Genomic DNA, 20217 nt, shown 5'->3' on the forward strand with positions numbered 1-20217 from the left:
CTGGTGCTGTCAGCCAGGTCGCCATCGCCCTGGGCCTGGACCATGGCAGCTGTTAATTCTCCGTCGCCATCCTCCAGACGCCATACCTTTCGCTACACCTACCAAAATCCCATCTGATCACAAAGTGCTTCCCCAGCAAACCTCTCAGTCCAGCACCAGACGAGTCCCACTCGTCCAGCCAGGGGTCGGCAAACTTTTCCTGTAAAAGCCCAGACAGTAAATATTTTAGGCTTTGCGGTCCACGTTCTGTGTCGGTTGCAAATAGTCAACCCCGCCGTGGCCTCAAAAGGGCAGCCAGAGACAGTATGGAAATGAACAAGCGTGGCTGTGTTCTAGTGAAACTTTGCTTCCAAAAACAGGCTGTGTGTGCCGACACCTGTTCTCCTCTCTGGCCTGATCTCCCCTGTACCCTGCACTCGGCTTCCAGAAAACACAGCCGCACCACGCCTCTCCCCACCAGTTTGCTTGTACATCAAGACTCCGCTCCAGCCCGCCTCCTCTTGGACACCTTTCGTGGCCCCTCCAAGCGAGCGGCCTGCCACACACATGTCCTAGAGAGACCTCTAGCCCATCCCCGTTCTGAAACTATCGCCCTCTCCTAGTTGGTCTTTGGTCTCTGTAACCTCATAGGATAGTGTTTGACTCAGAAAGGAATGAATGAATGAGCGATGAAGAAATGGCAGAGGTCCAGAAAGCAGGTTTTCCAGCAAACGACTGGACACCACGGCTCTGACAGCTACAGGCAGAGGTGAAATCTCCCAACAACTTAATTTATACTTAGAATAGCAGCCAGAGTCCTCCCCATGGCCTCTGGGGCCCTGTGCCTCTCCTCCTTATGCTCACCAGTTATTAGCCACACAGCTGCCTTTCTCTGCTCCGACCAGGCCCAGCTGACTCCTCCTGCCGCAGGACCTTTGCACCTGCTGCCCCCCACCCCGCCCCACCTGGAAGGCTCTTCCCTCTGAACAGCACAGGGCTGCTCCCTCTCATCATGACAGTCTCAGCTCACCTGTCACCTCCTGAAGAACTTCCCTGGACACCAGGAGCCCAGTTCTTACACACACACACACACACACACACACTCAAAATAACTGCAGAGATCTTAGTAAAAACAGGTTTACTATATATAGCACATCTGGGCTTTGTTACATAGTAAATGACAAATAATCACTATATTGGCCATCACATGTAAGTTCTAGATTTTTAGTGGCTTCATAGTTTCTTTTTTTTCATTTTTAAACATGGACTATGGCAGGTATAATCTGATTCACAGCATCTGAAATCCACGTGCTGTATGTATCATCCACAGGCTTGGGAAGACAACTGTATTTTTTGTAAATTCATAGAATTGACCACAATTTAAAATGAGGTTACCAGGGCATGAAACCATGCTTTAAAACATATAAAACCAATGTATCATAAAATAGGAATGCACTTCAGGAAAAAAGAAGTGAGGTGTAGCAAGGAGCAAGGCCATGCTGTCTGCTCCAGTCAAATCCTGGCATGAAGACCAGGACTGTTCTCACCTCCAAGTGGCTGATTTCCAGACTTCGACAGGATTGGCACCTAAGAGCCAGCACTAACAGAGAGGGGAAACCAGTTTTTAAATTTTCTCATCTGTAGGTTCTGCCTGCAGAGCTGGCTGCTTGGCAAAACCTGTCTGGAAGTGTGATGTTTTGGGAGTGATTTCAGATGGACCGATACCCCAACCAAGATGTGGGACTTTGAGACACTTTTTGGGTTGTTTTTTGGTTTTGCCCAGCACTTAACGCTTGCAGAGTGCCATATCTGTACCCGAGAATTTCTATGCAATCGAAGGGTATTTCCCACCTTAAAACAGACAGTGGAAGGCTCACCCACTCAATCGAGCAAGATGTATTTACTGAATGTCTCCTCAGCATTTGGTGGTCAAGAAACCAAAATTAAAAAATCACCCCAGGCAGGCCACACTGCTTGTTTGCTTGTTCTAATAATAAAAATAACAACAACAATAATAAAAGCTACTCCGTTGTACACCTATTCTGTGCCAGAACCTGGGCTAAACAGTTATAATATTATTTCCCCTTTTTTTTTTTTCCTTTTTGCTGCACTGCACGGCTTGCGGGATCTTAGTTCCCTGACCAGGGATCAAACCTGTGTCCCCTGCAGTGGAAGCGCAGAGTCCTAACCCCTGGACCACCAGGGAATTCCCTATAATATTATTTCTAATATCAAAACCATATAAGTGATTTTCTCTTTCACCGATGCCAAACCTTACCTGGAGTCACAGAGCTAATCAACGTTAACCCCTTCTCTGTGGGGCCCTAAAGCCCACATCAGCAGCATCCAGGGCTGGGACTTGTATTTTTCCTTTCCTTTGACCCCTGACCCTGTTCATCCAATCTGAGGATCGCAACAGGACATGATACGATACCTGGTGAACAGGCTGGAATCATCTGGGCAAGAGGCTCGGACCAGGGGCTGGCGGTGGAGGTGGCGAGGCGTGGTCAGATTCTAGGACTCTACCTTTTTGCTGATGGCTTGAGAGAGAGAGGGCTGGAGGACGACGCCAACGTGTTGGCCTGAGCAGCCAGGAGAAGCCGGCTGATGTTCACTAAGGGAGCTCGGAGCCTTCAGAGGAGCAGACTGGGGGACTAAGCCCTTGCCTCTAAGCTGCCTGTCAGCATCACCATCTTCACCAGCTGCAGCCTGACAGCCCATGGGGTGGGCTCTCCACGGCTCTGCCCCCCATCCTCTGCCCCCACTCTTTATCCCACACGCCCCCTTAATTCTGGGTCTTCCTCTCCTAAGCTTCTCCCTCTCTTTTGTCTTTTCCTATAAGAAGTCCTTTGCTCATCTTGGGTTCCGTGAGGGTCCTGACAAGGGAGGCAGTTTCTCTGAGAACTTCCCTTGCTTTGAAAAAAGTTTCACATTTTACAAATAAGTAGGTGTGTATAGGGGAGCACGTTATTTCAATAAGTGGTCAACCTGCATTAATTAAAAAGAGCCGAAAGAGATATGGGGATATATGTATATGTATAGCCGATTCACTTTGTTATAAAGCAGAAACTAATGCATCATTGTAAAGCAATTATACTCCAATAAAGATGTTAAAAAAAAAAAAAAGAGCCCAATATACTATAAGATATGGTTCCTTCTGGCTCTGGAATTTTACAAGCAAAACCACCACCTGTGACTATAAAAATCCTGCAAGCACATTTAAAATGTTGACTCAATTATATATACTATTAATGAAAATTCAATTAATTAAATATCGATTAATATTAATTAATTTTAACTCGAATCTGAAACTACAAATTAGGTCTAAGGAATAAGAGCCAGATAAACAATTTCCCAGCATCTGCATTTCTGGTGAATAACTCCAGCCTGGCAGTGCTTCAGTGATAAGCATGGTTAAAGATGAATATTAAGGTGATATGTGGCCTGCACCCAGAAAGCAGATATCAACTGAATTTCAAAGGACTTGTTCTGTTACTGGGGGTCATTAATAATTCTGCCCCTCTCCTCCTGGACTCCCCTTTCGAGCATCTCAGAGGTTTATCTGGGATGAGAGGAATGCACCTAAAGAGGCAAATAGTTCATATTGCTTTTACCACAGGGGCAAACTGTTTCTGCATTCATTCCTGACCCACATCAGTTGGAACATCACAGGATCCTGGAACCAGTTATCTTTTCCATCATATATTATTAGAAGTCTTTTTTAAAAAAGACTACCAAGTCCCGCCGGATACTCTACCAAGCCTGTCGGCAAAATTAGCACCAGTAATTAAGGAAATTAAATTCCTTTCCTGGGGGGTGGGGTGGTACCATACACTCTTTTTCTCTGGCCAGAGTAGGTGAGTAACTATTTCTAAGGTTATTTTAGAGTCAGTTCAAGTTTTTAAACTGGAGTGGGAGAAAGAACAGGTGACCAGCCCCTGGTACTCCCCGGCACAGAGGGTAAGGGTCTTTATATCAATATGAGCAAACAAATAATGTTTCAGATTATGAAGCAACAAGATAAAAATGTGCTGCCAATATGTGCAGGCAAAAAAAAAAAAAAAGTTTTTGTTATTAATGTTTTCTGTTGTCGTTGTTGTCATTATTTTGATTTTTTTTGGGTAGGTCTTAGTTGACATGGAGAGCCTTCTATCAGGTTTGCTATTTTGGATTTGCAGAGATAAAGCTGATTGGGGAAAAACTCATGACAGACTGCACCGACAGTTCAATGCACAAAGCAAGAAAATAATTGTATGTTGGGGGGGGGAGGGGCGGTGCATAATTAAAACACCAGAAGCCGGAATGATGTCTCCGCGGAAAGGCAGCCCTGGACTTGTGTTCTACATCCTGCCCTTCTCCCTCATTCCTGCGGGGCAACCGGGAGGTTAAAATTAGGACGATGAACCACCCCCGCCGCCGCCGCCGGAATGGCAGGGGCAGTTGGGCCCCGGGGGCCCTTGAAATAGCCACTAGGATCGGAAACGCAACTTTTCTTAGCGCAGCAGCGAGAAAAACCAACAGGGACGAAGCCTGGAGGGAGCGCCGCGGCTTGTCCCAGAGGGAAAAGAAAAGGAATCAAGAGCATTTGGAGGGGGGCGTGTTTTCGGGGGTCAGGGGTGGGGGATGGATTCACACATACACACACACACCCACGCACTCCCACAACCCGCGGAGAAAATGCCACCGAGCAGTTTGGGCCCACAAGTTGGGCTCTTTAAGCAAAATAATAAATTAATAAATTAAAAAAAACAAAAACAAAAACAAAACACAAACCCACAACCCTTTCGGTGAAACTTTTCTTGCTCCGCGATCAGTCCAAATAGGGGAGCTGCGGCGGTGCGTAGGCGCTTCCTGAGGGGCGTGGAGGGCCTGGCGGATCCAGGATCCCCCAAACTTGGGAACGCGGGGTTACCAGGGACAGAGCGGAGGAGTATCCGAGGAGCCCGAAACGCGAGGATTCTTGATGAAAAGGTGAGACACGGGTCTCTGGGAAGCCAGATTCTCGGGGAGTTCGTGGTCAAAAAGTGAGGAGGGGAGGGGTTCTTCCCCTAGACCAGCTCACCGACTTTTGGTTAAAAAGTGAGGATGGGGTTACAGAGAGCCCTCAAATTCAGTATTTGGGAACGGGGTCAAAACGATGATCCCCGGGACAGCCCAAATTCAGGACTTTGAGGGTAAAGGTGAGAACGAATCTTTTAGGCCCTCTCAATTCAGGAATTTGAGTTTAAAGGTGAGAGAAAGGTCCCAGGGGCGCCCCAATTTCAGAGATTTGGGGAGCAAACAGGAGGAGCCCCCAGGCGCCTTCAATTCAGGAAGTTTAAATGTCAGAGTTCGAAAGGCGCTGCTAAGGCGCCCCCCAATTCAGGGAGTTTGAGGGGAAGAGTGAGAGAGGGGTCCTCGGGCACCCCCAGCTTAAGGATTTGGGGAACGAAAGTGAGAAGAGGTTCCCCAGGAGCCCCACATTCAGGGAGTTTGAAGGTAAAAGCTTGAGAGGGGTTCCCGGGGCACCCCTAACCCGGGGATTTTGAGGGTAAGAGTGAAAGACGGTTCCCCGGGAGCCCCCAACTCAGGAAGTTTTGTAAAAAGTGAGCCGATAGGTCCTCACCTCTCCCCGAGTTTGGTTAAAAGGAAGAAGGAGACCACGGCCACTCCAAACTCCGCCGCGCTGTCGGGACTCGGGGTGCGGAGGGAGGTCTCGCGGGCGCGCCATCCCGTACGTTTGGGGTGAACGGCAGGGACTGCGCTGCCCGCTCCCCGACCCCCGATCGGGATCCCCGCCGCCCCCAGTACTCCCCGGCCGGGCAGGGCCCGGGGCGGTCGCATCGGTCACCTGGAGTTCCGGCCGGGAGTTCGGGCAACGGCTCCCGCGGCGGCGGTGGCGGCTGCTGCGTGTTGGTCCCCGTTGGTAAGTAACAGTCTCCACGGCTACAGTCTCTATGGCGGCGGCGGTGGCGGCGGCTGCCGCTCCTCCTCCCGCTCCCGGCGCCCGCCCGCCTCTCGCCGCCTGCCCTCCTGCCGCGACGGGGCGGGGCGTTGTTATCGGCAACGGTTACCAGGCTCCACGCCCCACCCCCTCAACGGCCCGCTTCCAACGGACGCGATGAGGGCGGGGCGCAAGACCCTGCAGGTCTCCATTGGCTGCCCGCAGTGCCTGTCAGCGGGGGAGTTCCCCGGCGAGGAAGAGGGCGAGGTTCGACCAATCGCCCCGAAGGAGGGCGGGGCTTGGAGGGAGGCGGGCGGCGCTGGGAGGGTTGGTAGGCGGGAGGCGCGCACGGGCCGGGTGTTGGTTGCGCCGCTCCCGGAAGGCCGAGTTTTGGGGACCCGGGGGCCTTCGCTTATTGTCGGGCGTCCTAGCACAGTCTAGGTCCGGGGTCAGCAAATTCCGACCCGCGGGCCAGATGCGGCCCACTGCCTTATTTTCATGGCCCACAAGCTGAGAATTTTAAAGTATGTTTTAAGTGGTTAAAAAAAAAATCAAAAGAAGACTCTTTCGTGGCACGTGGAAACTATATGAAAGTCTATTTTATTTTACTGAATCCAGTATTTTCAGCTCCTTTATGGACTGACAGACTATGGCCCGCGGGCCAAATTCTGCCTGCCTGTGCTTGTAATTAAAGGTTTTTTGGAACACAGCTTCCCCCCATTCCTTTAAGGGACACGGAAACTTGTCCCATAGAGACAAGAGTTGGGTACTAGAGACTTGAGCATTTGCACAAAGATGGGATGACTTAAGCAAAGTCTAAAATATTTACTATCTGGTACTTCACAGAAAATGTTTGCCAACATTTTCCTCTCCTCCCTACCCCCAGGTAGTAGGTTCAACTTCTGAATGGGACAAACAAGGGACCCTCTCAGCGTTTTTTTTTTTGGGGGGGGGGGGAGATTGACAATAAACAGAATAATAAAGTAAACATATAGTTATTTGGGAGAAGCGGCTGGAACACGAGGAGAAAAAGCTTGTTCTGAGAAAAGGCAGGCAGGGTAACTTAAGGGAAGATTAGATTTCAGCCTCATTCATTCACTCATTCAACAAGTAATCATATTAGTCAGCATTGACTAAATTGTCCTTATATGCCAGAAAGTGATCTAAGCATTTTTCATATGCTAACTTAGTTAAATCTCACAATCACATCCTGAAAAAAAGAGTATGCATTATCCCCGTTTTACAGATCAGAGAACAGAGGCCGGGAAAAAAATGAGTGAATTTGTATCAAACAGCTTGTAAGGGCTTCGAACCCCAGTGGTCTGGTGCCCAATCCCACACTCTTGACCACTAGATGGGTAGTTTTCAAACATTTCTGACCACAAGGCACAGCAGGAAGTATATTTTACTCAGAGCCCCAGTTCACACAAACACATATATAACGAAAACATTTTCATGACATGATACTTTAGGTAATGCTGATTTTTTTCTATTCTGTTTTGTTTTAATGAAAATGCTGATGGTGACTTGCTAAATTGATTTTGCCACGTCCTTCTTGAAGCAATTGAAGCAATGGTTGCTTCAAGAAGCTTCTTGCTTCAAGAAGCAATGGGTTGCTTCTTGCAGAGTTTCATGTGATGGAATCTTAAGACTGCAGGAATCAGTTTCTGTCCTTCAATGATTAATTTAGTTAAAAATATTTATTGAGTGCCTACTATTTGCCAGGCACTGTTCTTCTAGGGACACAAGTCCCACACGTATAGGAAAAGTAACAGGGTAGTAACTTGGGGGTGAGTAGGTGGGGCTTATTTTGGATGGAACAGCCAGGGATGGCCTCTGAAGTGTGGCCAACCCAGATGGTTTGATTATGGGGTTTCCCAGGGCGTGGGACTTTCAGTGCTAAATCTGGAAAATTCCCCGACAAAGTGGGAAGAGTTGGTCACCCTAGGCCTCTCTGAGGGGGTGACCTTTGGGCCAAGGTCAGAATAATGAGGAAGAGGAAAGGAACATTTCAGGAATTCAAAATCCCTGGGGTGGAAACTCATGTGGAAGAAACAAAAAGCAGGTCCTTGGGCGTGGCTGGAGCAGAGTGAATGGGGAGGGGTAAGTGGGTGGGGGGTGGTGAGTCAGAGGATGGAGGGGGTCATTTTATTTGAGGTCCCACAGGCCATGGGAAATGGTCCTCATCAGATTGGGAAGCCATTGGAGGGTTTTAAGTGGGGGGCAGATGTACTCCAATTTGTGATTTGTGATTTTAAAAGCTCATTGCATGGGGGATAGATTGCAGGAGACAAGAAAGACAGAGAACTTGGGAGTCTGCTACAGTTCTGGACTGAAAGGTAGGGTGGCCTCGATTAGGGACCTGGTAGCAGAGGTGGAGATGAATGGGTGGATTAGAGGTACATTTTGGAGAGCATTCTGATGGACTGGATGTGGGAAGGTGAGGGGAAAAGTTTCAGAGCGGGACAGGAGGTACCTTGGAGCCTTCTTGTACGGTTCATTCTGCTATAACTCTTGTTTTGAGAATGTGAATTTGTCCCAACGTGATGCCGTATTTGCAGTATTATTTATGTATTTCTTCCCCACTGAACAGGTATAAAACTCTGCTATCTCAAAGAAGAAATCATGAGGGAAGTTAGAAAATACTCTGGGATGACCGAAAATGAAACACAACATACCAAAGTTTATGAGATGCAGCTAAAGTAGAGGAAACTTGATAGCTATAATCATCTATGTTAAAGAAAAAAAAGAGAGAGGGAAAGATTTCAAATCAATAGCTATCCACCCTAAGAAACTGGAAAATAAGAGTAAACTAAAACTGAAGCTAGCAAAAGCAGTGAAATAATTAGGATTAGGGTAGGAGTAAATGAGATAGAGACTAGAAAATCAATAGAGAGAATTAATAAAACCACAAGTTACTCCTCTGAAAAGATCAAATAGGTTGATAAAACTTTAACTAGGCTGACCAAGATAAAAAGAGAGAAGATTCAAATTACTAAAACCAGGAAACAAAGAGGGGACATTACAACCAACATAACAGAAATATAAAAATGATAAAATAATACTATAAACAATTGTATGCCAACAAATTAGATATCCTAGATGTAATGGGAGAAATTCTTAGAAAGATGCAAATTACCAAAACTGATTCAAGAAGAAATAGAAAACTGAATGGATTTTTAGCAAGTAAAGAAATTGAATTAGTAATCAAAAAACTTCCCACAAAGTAAAGCCCAGGACTACACGGCTTCACGGATGAATTCTACCAAGGGTCTGAAGAAGATTTAACACTTACCCTTCACAAACTAATTTTTTAAAAAATATTTATTTATTTATTTGGTTGCACTGGGTCTTAGTTGTGGCACATGGGCTCCTTAGTTGCAGCTCACAGGCCCCTTAGTTGTGGCTCACTGGCTCCTTAGTTGTGGCATGTGAACTCTTAGTTGTGGCATGCATGTGGGATCTAGTTCCCTGACCAGGGATGGAACCTGGGCCCCCTGCACTGGGAGTGCGGAGCCTTCACACTGTGCCACCAGGGAAGTCCCCACAAACTATTCTTAAAATTAGAAGAGGAGGGAATACTCCATGAGGCCATTCTAACATTCTCTGAGGCCAGAATTATCCTGATACCAAAACCAGACAAAGACATCACAAGAAAAGAAAACTAATGACCAAGATTTCTTATGAACATAGACGCAAAAATCCTCAACAAAATACTGGCAAACCAAATCCAGCAGCATATGAAAAGATTTATACACCATGATCAAGTGGAATTTGTCCCAAGAATGCAAGGTTGGTTGGTTCAATATTAAAAAAGTAATAATTGTTTTAGTAGAATAAAGGACAAAAATGATATGATCATCCCAACAGATGCAGAAAAAAGCATTTTACAAAATCCACCACTCTTTCACAACAAACTAGGAATAGAGGAGAACCTCAAGCTGATAAAAGACATCTACAAAAAATGCCACCATTAAGTATCAATAATGATATTTACTGGTGAAAAGCCAAATGCTTTCCCCCTAAGATCAGGAACAAGACAAGGTTATCTGCTCTCGACACTCCTATTCGACATTGTCCTGGATGGGCTAGCCAGGGTAATTAGGCAAGAAAAATAAATAAAAGGCACCCAGATTGTAAAGGAAGCAGGAAAACTATCTCTATTTGCAGATGACATGATCTTGTATGTAGAAATCCTGAGGAACCCATTAAAAAGCTATTAAAACTAATAAGTGAATTCAGCAAGGTTGCAGCGTACAAGTTCAATATACAAAACTCAATTGGTTCTCTATACACTAGCAATGAACAATCTGAAAATGAAATCAAGAAAAGAATTCGATTTACAATAACACCAAAGAGAACCAAAGACTTAGGAATGAATTTAATGAAAGAAGCCAAGACTTGTACAATGAAAACTAAAAAACAAACCAAAACCAAAACCAAAACAAACAAACAAAAAAAACCCAACAGCATTGAAAGAAATTAAAGAAGTCCCAATTAAATCAAAGGATATCCCATGTTCATGATTAAGAAGATTTAATGTTGTTAAAATGGTAATATTCCCCAAACTGACCTACAGACTAAATGTAATCTCTATCAGAATCCAGCTGGGTTTTTGTTGTAGTTGTTGAAATTTACAAGCTGATCCTAAACTTCATAAAGCAATGCAAGGAACCCAGAATAACCCAAACAATCTTGAAAAAGAAGAACAAAATTGGAAGACTCACACTCCCAGATTTTAAAACTTACTACAAAGCTACAGTGTGGTATTGGCATAAGGCTAAACACACAGATAAATGGAACAGTACTGAGAGTCCAGAAATAAACGTACAGTTTTACAATCAATTGATTTTTTTGGACAAGAGTGCCAAGATTATCAATAGGCTCTTCAACAGGTGGCGCTGGGACAACTGGATGGCCACATGCAAAAGGATGGAGTTGGACCCCTACTTCACACCATATACAAAATTAACTTAAAATGGATCACAGACCTAGGTGTAAGAACTAAAACTATACAACTCTTGGAAGAAAATATAGGAGTAAATCTCCATAACCGTGGTTTGGCAATGGCTTCTTCAATATGATACCAAAAGCAATTTAAAAATGGGAAAATACTTGAATTGACATTTCTCCAAAGAAGATATACAAACAGCCAACAAGCACATGAAAAGATGCTCAAAATCATTAGTTCTCAGGGAAATACAAATCAAAACCACAATGAGCTACTGCTTCACAGCTACTAAGATGACTATAATTAAAAAAAGCCAGAAACCCCAAACAGGTAATAACAAGTATTGGCAAGGATGTGGAGAAACCAGAGGCCTCATACACTGCTGGGAGAGATGTAAAATGGTACAGCCACTTTACAAAACAATATGGCAGTTCCTCAAGAAGTTAAACATAGAATGGCCATATGACCCAGCAATTTCACCCCTAAGGATATATACCCAAGAGAAATGAAGACATATATCCACAAAAAAATTTGTACACAAATTTTCATGGCGGCATTATTCATAATAGCCCAAAGCAGAAACAATCCAAATAACCACCAACAGATAGATGGATAAGTAAAATACGGTAAATCCATATGATAGAATTTTATTAGGCAATACAATGGAATGATGTACTGATACCCACTACAGCATGGAAGAACCCTCAGCACATGATGCTAAGGGAAAGGTGACAGTCACAGAAGGGCACATATTGTGTGATACCATTTATGGGAAATGACCAGAATAGGCAAATCCATAGAGACAGAAAGTAGATTAGTGGTCGTCGGGGGTTGGAGGAGGGGAAATGGGGAGGTGCTGCTAAGGTGTATGCAGCTTCTTTGGGAGGTGATGAAAATATTCTAAATGGATTGTGGTGATAGTTGCACAAGTCTTTGTATGTTCTAAAAACCACTGAATTACATACTTTAAAAGGATGAATGTCATGGTATGTGAATTATATCTCAATGAAGTTGTTATTAAAAGACTCTGCTACCATATTAATTAGGTTCCTTTTAGTTGTAACTCAGGTGTGTAACTCACTGACGAAGTTTTTGAGTATTGTCACCCTAACTCCATTTTACCCACAAGCCAGCCCTGTGTGTTTTATCCTGTAATTTTGCCCAGGGCAGTGATTTTTAGGAATGCATTTATTGCCTTAGCACAAAACTGACTTGGAGTTATTCCAGTTTGATGTTAGTAAGCAGCAGCTTTCAGCTGTTCAAGTGACAGTCGTCCTTCGTAGAAAGACAAGACAAGGTGGAGACCCTGCCTGGTCAGTTTTTAAGAAAATCCAGTGACCCGTAGCCATTTGGTTAAGGGGAACCTCCTCAGAAATTTAGCAGCAGCCTGTGACATCAAGGCTCTCTCATCCAATGGCCTGATTTTCACTGATGTCGAACACGACTGCACATTTCCCTTCTTGCTTATTAGCTCCTGGGAGGAGTCTAAAGTCTTTGAGATAAAATACTGAGCTGCACCTGCCCTGTCCGTCTGTAGTGGAGAAGGATCCCCGTTCGGAAGTCATTATGAACTTCACGACGGCAACGGCACAGCAATAAATCAAGCGTAGGAGACCTCGTGAAGCTGTCCTGGATACAAGCGACCACCCCTGCCCCATCTTGGTGGGTGGGCTGCCACCTGCCATTCCTTTTACCCGGCCAAACCTACTACACTGACCGCCGCTTCCACTCTCTCTGGTCCCTAGGAATCCAGGCCCCGTGGCCTGCTTGTCCTCTGTGAAGGGACACCAGAACAGGCTCCAGGACAAGATCTAAGATCCCCCCACGCCGGCTCTCTGAGCACATCTAGTTCCCGAGAAACACACAACACCTCTTCCCAAACAAACCCTCTGTTTGCAAGCCCATCCTGATTTAGCATCAAGTTGCCTTGGCTCAGCTACCGAAACAGACAACCAGCCCTCCTCTCATCCTGCAGCTTCTGGCAGGAAGTGGATGCCGGTCCAGCACGCCCCCCTGGAATGGGAGCTTCACCCACTCCCTGCTCCTGGGGAGTCTACTTGGAGCCAAGGCACGCCCTTCAAGTCCCCCTCCCCAGGATCGGAGGGAGGGACAACCAGACCCCTCTGCTCACCCAGCCCTCAGCACCCCGGATGTCGTCTGCCAAGACGTCCCTTTAAAAAGTTAAATGGTGCCATCTGCAGCAACGTGGATGGGCCTGGAGATGATCATACTAAGTGAAGCAAGTCAGACAGAGAAAGACAAATATCGTATGGTATCACTTATATGTGGAATCTAAAAATAAATGATACAAATGAACTTATTAACAAAACAGAGGGACTTCCCCGGTGGTCCAGTGGGTAAGACTCCGTGCTCCCAGTGCAGGGGGCTCCGGTTCGATCCCCGGTCAGGGAACTAGATCCCACGTGCATGCCGCAACTAGGAGTCCAAATGCTGCAACTAAGAGCCCTCGTGCCACAACTAAAGGTCCAGCATGCCGCGACGAAGATCCCGAGTACCCCAACTAAGACGTGGTGCAGCCAAAATAAATAAGTAAATACTAAAAACAAAAAACAGAAACAGATTCACAGATTTAGAGAACGAACTTATGGTTACTAGGGGAGGAAGGATGGGGGAGGGATAGATTGGGAGTTTGGGATTGATATGTGTACATGCTGCTATATTTAAAATAGATAAGCAACAAGGACCTACTGTATAGCACTGGAAACTCTGCTCAATATTCTGTAATAACCTAAATGGGAAAAGAATTTGAAAAAGAATAGATACATGTACATGTATCACTGAATCACTCTGCTGTACACCTGAAACTAACACAACATTGTTAATCAACTAGACTCCAATATAAAATAAAAATTTTTTTTTAATTAAAAAAAAAATAAAAATTTCTCTTCTGATGTCCACTCTCACCCTTCTGTACCCTCTGGATAGGTGAACAGCCTTTAGAGCTGGGAACCTCTTTCTCAGTTATTTCCTCTGAAAACCTGCTCATTGGGCTGGCGCCTCCCTGTGGAATTCCAGAACCTTTCTGTCCTGGTGCCCCAGTTGAACTTGCAATTTCCAGCCCTGTCCTCCAGTCTCAGTAAATTCCAGCAGGGCAGGGACCTCTTCTGTCTACTCTCATCTCTATCATCTAAAGCGGAGGGTTTGTTTTTTGTTGTTGTTGTTTGTTTGTTTTTCTCAATGAACCAGCTCTTGGTTTCATTGATTTTTTAAAGAAGTATTTATTTATTTGGCTGTACTGGGTCTTAGTTGCAGCACGTGGGATCTTCGTTGCGGCATGCTGGATCTTTAGTTGTGGCACGAAGGCTCTTAGTTTCAGCATTCGGACTCCTAGTTGAGGCATGCGTGCAGGATCTAGTTCCCTGACTAGCGATTGAACCCGGGCCCCCTGCATAGGGAGCCTGGAGCCTTAGCCACTGGACCACAGGAGAGTCTTATAAAGCAGAGGTTTTTTTTCTAACCAAGAGTGACTCTGCCCCACAGGGGGACTCTTGGCAATGTCTGGGGACGTTTCTGGCAGTCACGACTAGGGGGTGCTGCTGGCCTCTAGTCAGTAGAGACCGGGGATGCTCAACACCCCACAGTGCACAGGATGGCCCCACCACAGAGAATCTATCTGGGCCCAAAGGCCAACGGCGCCTAGACTAAGAAACCCAGCATTAAGCCTTCGGGGAAAGATTGAGTCTGACGCCCCAGGTCGCACCGCGCACCAGAATGAACTCCCAATGTGTTAAGCCGTGTAAACCAGGCTGCCTCCCACCTCCAGCATCTGTGAATGACCTCCTCTCTCCCTCCCCAGTCACTCTATGTGTTTCAAACGTGTGTAGCATCCTAGGGCCTCCGCAGGTCAGATGATTATGGAATGCAGTGTCTTCTGGGGGTCCATGGAATCCCCTAGCCCAGGGGGGATCTCGCCTGGGATGATTCTGCCCCCTGTGAGACACTGGGCAACGTCTGAAGACACTTTTGATGTCGCAGCTGGGGGAGGGGGAGCCACCCGCGTCTGGCGGGTAGAAGCGGGGCACGCTGCATCCCTACAGGGCACAGGACGGCACCACCACAGAGAATGATGTGGCCCCAAAGGCAGCAGCCCCGAGGCTGAGAAACCTTGGTCTAGAACTGGGCTTGGAACACAGCTGTTCCTCAGTAAATCACTGTCGAATAAATGGATGGTGGAATGCCAAGCCTGCAGGTAAAAATTTCTTATCCGAATCTATCTTTAAAATTTTTTTTAAATTTGAGATAAAATATACATAACATAAAAGTTACCATTTAAACCATTTGTGAGTGTACAGTTCAGTGGTATTAAGTACTTTCACATTTTTGTGCTACCATCATGCATCTCCAGAACTCTGTATCCTGCAAACTGAAACTCTGTCCCCATGAAACACTGACTCCCCAGCCCCTGGAACACACCATCTACTTTCTGTCTCTGTGGATCTGACTCCTCTAGGGACCTCCTATGAGTGGAATCAGACAGTATTTGTCCTTTTGTGTCTGGCTTCTAGCATCATGTCCTCATGGTTCATCCGTGTTGTAGCGTGTGTCAGAATCTCCTTCCTTTTTAAGGCTGAATAATGTTCCATTGTGTGGATGGACCACATTTTATCCGTTCATCCATTAACAAACACTTGGGCTGCTTCCACCTTGACTGCTGTGACTCACGCTGCTGTGAGCAAGGGTGTACAAATATCTCTTCAAGACCCTGCCTTTTATTCTTTTGTTGCCCCAAATGTCTTAAGGCTAGGTGGGCAGAAACCTCGCAGAAATGCTTCCATTAGGAAAATGTAGATGAAAAGCATGCAATTCTGTGCTTGTATGAAGGGGTTTAAGCCTCTGATTATAATCCAGGAAAGATATGGAAGGGTTGCTCTGAGATTAATCCTTAGCTTTGTATTGTAATTCCACAATTTCCCACTCAAAGAGTGGTTCTATATTATGTTAGGGCAGAAGGAAAACAGGTGTGAATTTCCAGCAGGGAATTTCAGTTCAGGACTTACCTACCCTCTATTCTGTCACTCTTAGCTCCCCCTGTATTCCTATTCCGGCCCAAGTCATCCCTTATCAAAAAGTGCCTGGTCCCTGCTGACACAGGACACCCAGGGCTTCCAAGTGGATGGAGGAAAGGCTGACATTTCCCCCTAGTGGACTCTGCTTTCTGTCCCTTCCAGAGAGAAGGCTTTGCTTGCTTAAACACACAGCAATCTTTGGAAGACGATGTAGGGCACAGTTTGGAGGGAAAATGGCAGAGTCTGCAGTACAGGAAGCCACAGAACCAGAAAAGCTGGGTAACAGTGGAAGGAACGGGGGTGTACTGAAGGCAGTATCTTGATTGCTTTGTCCTCTTACCTAAAGCTCCGGGGCAAGTGACATCAAGGAGAAATCATTTATAAGGTGTGGCCAACGTGTCCTGATTTCCATAGAACTTTCCTGCTATTAAAACTGAAACTCCAGGGGAACTCCCTGACAGTCCAGTGGTTAGGACTCGGTGCTTTCACTGCCTGGGGCCCGGGTTCGATCCCTGGTTGGGGAACTAAGATCCCACAAGCTGTGAGGTGTGGCCAAAAAAGGAAAAAAGAAAAGAAGAAGGAAAAAACCCTGAAACTCCAGTTCCTCAAGAAGTTAGACAGCGTTACCATATGACCCCACAATTCTACTAGGTACATATCCAAAGGGATTGGAAACATTTGTCCATACGAAAACTTGTCCACGCATATTTACAGCAGCATTACTCATATATAACAGCCAAAACGTGGAAAGGACTCAGATGTCTATCAACAGATGAATGGATAAACAAAGTGTGGAATATTTACACAATGGAATACTATTCAGCCATAAAAAGGACTGAAGCACTGACACTCGCTACTATGCAGAAGAACCTTGAAAACATGATGCTAAGTGCAGTGAATCAGTCACAAAGGAGCACATACGGTATGATTCCATTTGGCTGAAATGTCCAGTAGAGGCAAATCCATAGAACAGAAGGTGGGTTAGTGGTTACCAGGGGCTGGGGAGGGAGGAACTGAGGGGCTGCTAAATGGATACGAGGGTATGGGTTTCCACTGGGGGCAGTGGAAATGTTCTGGAATTAAAACAGTAGGGATGGTTGCACCATGCTTTAAATATGCTAAAAGTCACTGAATTGTACAATTTACTATGATGAACTTCGTGTTATGTGAATTATATCTGAATAATAATTTAAAAAGATTTTTTTTAAACCTGAAAGTTCCATGTCGCAGGGACCACCTCAGCCCTGAGCAAACCAGATGGTTGGTCACTCCAGCTGTTGTAGGTGTAGGTTTGGTTGCAGACAGGTTGATACGGAGTCCCTGCTACCCTGTGCTGACAGACAGTCTTACTTACTGTAGTCAGACACACTGTGAAGAAAGGGCTCCGTGATCAAAAGGTGCCAGTGCCCAGCAGCTTATTAAAGGCCCTGAGAAGTCCTGCAATCGTATCCGAGTTATGACCCCAGCCTTTGGAACCATTCAGACTTGAGTTCCGGATGCTAGCTGCATACTCAAGGGCAAGTCACGTAATCCTCTAACCCTAGTTTCCTCTTCTGTAACAAAGGTTTCCGATGAAGACTTACCTCATGGGGATTCACTGGGATGTGCTCTGTAACGTGCCAGGGATACTGAAGGTGCCCAAGAGATGTTGCTAGTATCAGCAAAAAAAAAAAAAAAAAAAGGCCATTAGTAAAAAATGTTAATTCTATCTAACTGCATTTCCCAAACCTATTAAACCGAGTGACCTATTTCCCCCTACTAACACCCCTCACCTTGGGAAATGCAGTTTACTATTAGGAATTGTCCTGGTGGGGGGAGGGATGAATTAGGAGTTAGAGATTAACATATATACACTGCTATATATAAAATAGATAACCAACAAGGACCTACCATATAGCACAGGGAACTCTACTCAGTATTTTGTAATGACCTATAAGGGAAAAGAATCTAAAAAAAAAAAAAAAAGATATATATGTATGTATAACTGAATCACTTTGCTGTACACCTGAAACGAACACGACCCTGTCAGTCAACTATATGTCAACACAAAAATAAAATTTAAAAAAAAGGAATTGTCCGGGTGTATTTCCAAGGAGTTGGCTGTGAAATGAATTTCTTTGCCTCAAATCATCTCATGATGAAGCTGCAGATGTGTTCCCACAGAAGGCCTGTGAGGTGTGGAGCGAGCAAGGGATTAGGTGTCTGCGTTTGGGGTCAGACAGGCAAAAGGGGAGCCGTTTTGATCAAAGGCAGGGGGCGCCATGGAGCACTTGGCCTCCCAGAACCTCAGTTTGAAAGTTCAGCATCGAATGATTCCAAAGATGGGTTTCTTCCACCTGGAACTGTCCATGACTGAAAACATCACATTTTTTTTTCAGGAAATAACTTTTTATTTTATATTGGAGTACAGTTGCTTAACAATGTTGTGTTAATTTCAGGTGTACAGCAAAGTGATTCAGTGATACGTATACACGTATCTATCTTTTTTCAAATTCTTTTCCCATCTAGGTTGTGATATAATATTGAGCAGAGTTCCCTGTGGTATACAGTAGGCCCTTGTTGGTTCAAAAGGATACACGCACCCCAATGTTCATTGAAGCACTGTTTACAACAGACAAGACATGGAAGCAACCTATATGTCCATTGACAGAGGAATGGATAAAGATGATGTGGTACATATATACAATGGAATATTACTCAGCCATAAAAAGAATGAAATAATGCCATTTGCAGCAACATGGATGGACATTACATTTTAAGATGGGGCATTGAGACAAAAAGGATGACAGAAACCTGGGAACATCCTAAACAGCCAACAATAAAGGACTGATTGAGTGAAGTAGCATTCAGCTAAGCAATGGACTATTATACAGCAGTGAAAAAGAGTGAGATGAAGCTATGTGGGCAGGTGCAGGAGAATGGCTATGATCCACATATTAAACAACAAAATAGTAAGCACAGAACATTGAACACTGTTGACAGCATTTTTAAAGGGGGATATTTGTTTCAAAAGGGGATAAACTTACCCATGTAAATACTGCCTTTTTAAGTAAATATGTAAACATTTGTTTGAGTGCTTACTCTGTGCCAGGTAATTCCCCATCATTTGTCAATATTAACTCATTTCGTCTTCACAATAACTCTTGTATTATTAGTCTCATTTTACGTATGTGTTATCTCTTGTTGTGTAAACAATTGTCCCCAAATTTAGCAGCTTAAAACAACAAACATTCATGATCACAGATAGTGGCTGTGGGTCAGGAATCTGGGTGCAGCTTCACTGGGTGGTTCTAGCTCGAGGTCTCCCATGAGGTTGTGGGCAAGCTGTTGGCTGGGGCTGTGGTCTCATCTGAAGGCTCAACTGGGGAAGATTCTTTCTCTCTCTCTCTCTCTTCCTTCCTTCCTTCCTTCACCGCTTCCTTCCTCTCTCTCTTTCTCCCTCCCTCCCTTCTTTTCTTTCCTTCCTCCCTCCCTTTCCTTCCTTCTTTTCTCTCTCTCTTTCTAAAATTGTGGTAAAAACACTTAATATGATATGTACCCTCTTAACAAAATTTCAAGCGTACAACACAGAAATGTTAACTGCAGACACAATCTGTAGAATTTATTCAGCAGGTCTCTAGAACTTATTCATCTTGAAACACTGAACCTTGACACCCATCAAACAGAACACCCCACGGGGAAGAGCTCTAAGCTCACTCATGTGGTTAAGGCAGGCCTCAGCTTCTCTCGGGCTATTGCCTGGAGACTTCCGTTCTTCACCTCACGGGCTGTTTAAGAAGCTGCTTGCGTGTCCTTCTGACATGACGGTGGGGACCTGGCAGCTGGTCTCCCCCGTACACTTGAGACAGAAGCCACTGTCTTTTTATAACCTAAGCTCAGCAGTGATGACATCTCATCAGTTCTGATATAATTGTTAGAAGGGGATCAGTAGGTCCAGCCCACACTTGGGGGAGAGGATTTCATAAGGGTGTTGATACGAGGAAGTGGGGATCATTGGGGGCCGTCGGGGGGGCATTTTAGAGGCTGCCTACCACTTTGGGGGGTACAGAAGGGTTCAGTCAAACTCACAGAGCCAGGTAATAGACTGCAGAGCTGAGATGTGAACCCAGGTGGTCTGGCTCTGACACCTATGTGCTTGACCCCTAAGCTCTCCTACATCTCTTCCATGTTCTTTTGCAGCGTGCTGGTATATGTAGAGAATATTCCTGGAAAAACAATAAATATAAACTAAGAATACACATAACAGGAGGAGGGAGGCTTAGCTCTTCACTGTGTCCTCCTTTCACCCTGTTGAGGCTGTCTGTCTGTCCGTCTGCCTTTGTGTGTATTTACCAAGC

At 45.3% G+C, this 20217-nt stretch overlaps 2 protein-coding genes across 8 annotated transcripts in view; one reads left to right on the forward strand and one right to left on the reverse strand.

The window, feature by feature from the left end:
* RFX2 (regulatory factor X2) overlaps positions 1-6012 on the reverse strand; it is a 96374-nt gene extending 90362 nt beyond the window's left edge. For 5 of the 7 annotated variants that reach the window (XM_082455553.1, XM_082455555.1, XM_082455552.1 and 2 more), the window contains exon 1: positions 5810-6012. The gene's annotated coding sequence lies outside the window, so the exon portion shown is untranslated. The remainder of the gene's footprint in view (positions 1-5809) is intronic. The other 2 variants (XM_082455557.1, XM_082455556.1) reach the window with 1 other exon arrangement.
* Positions 1-20217, forward strand: part of ACSBG2 (acyl-CoA synthetase bubblegum family member 2) — a 99604-nt gene that overhangs the window by 24371 nt on the left and 55016 nt on the right. Inside the window, exon 4 of the mRNA XM_082455559.1 lies at positions 360-4950. The gene's annotated coding sequence lies outside the window, so the exon portion shown is untranslated. The remainder of the gene's footprint in view (positions 1-359; positions 4951-20217) is intronic.

This window comes from Balaenoptera physalus (assembly GCF_965194825.1).
Source record: "Balaenoptera physalus genome assembly, chromosome: 3".
NCBI lineage: Eukaryota > Metazoa > Chordata > Mammalia > Artiodactyla > Balaenopteridae > Balaenoptera > Balaenoptera physalus.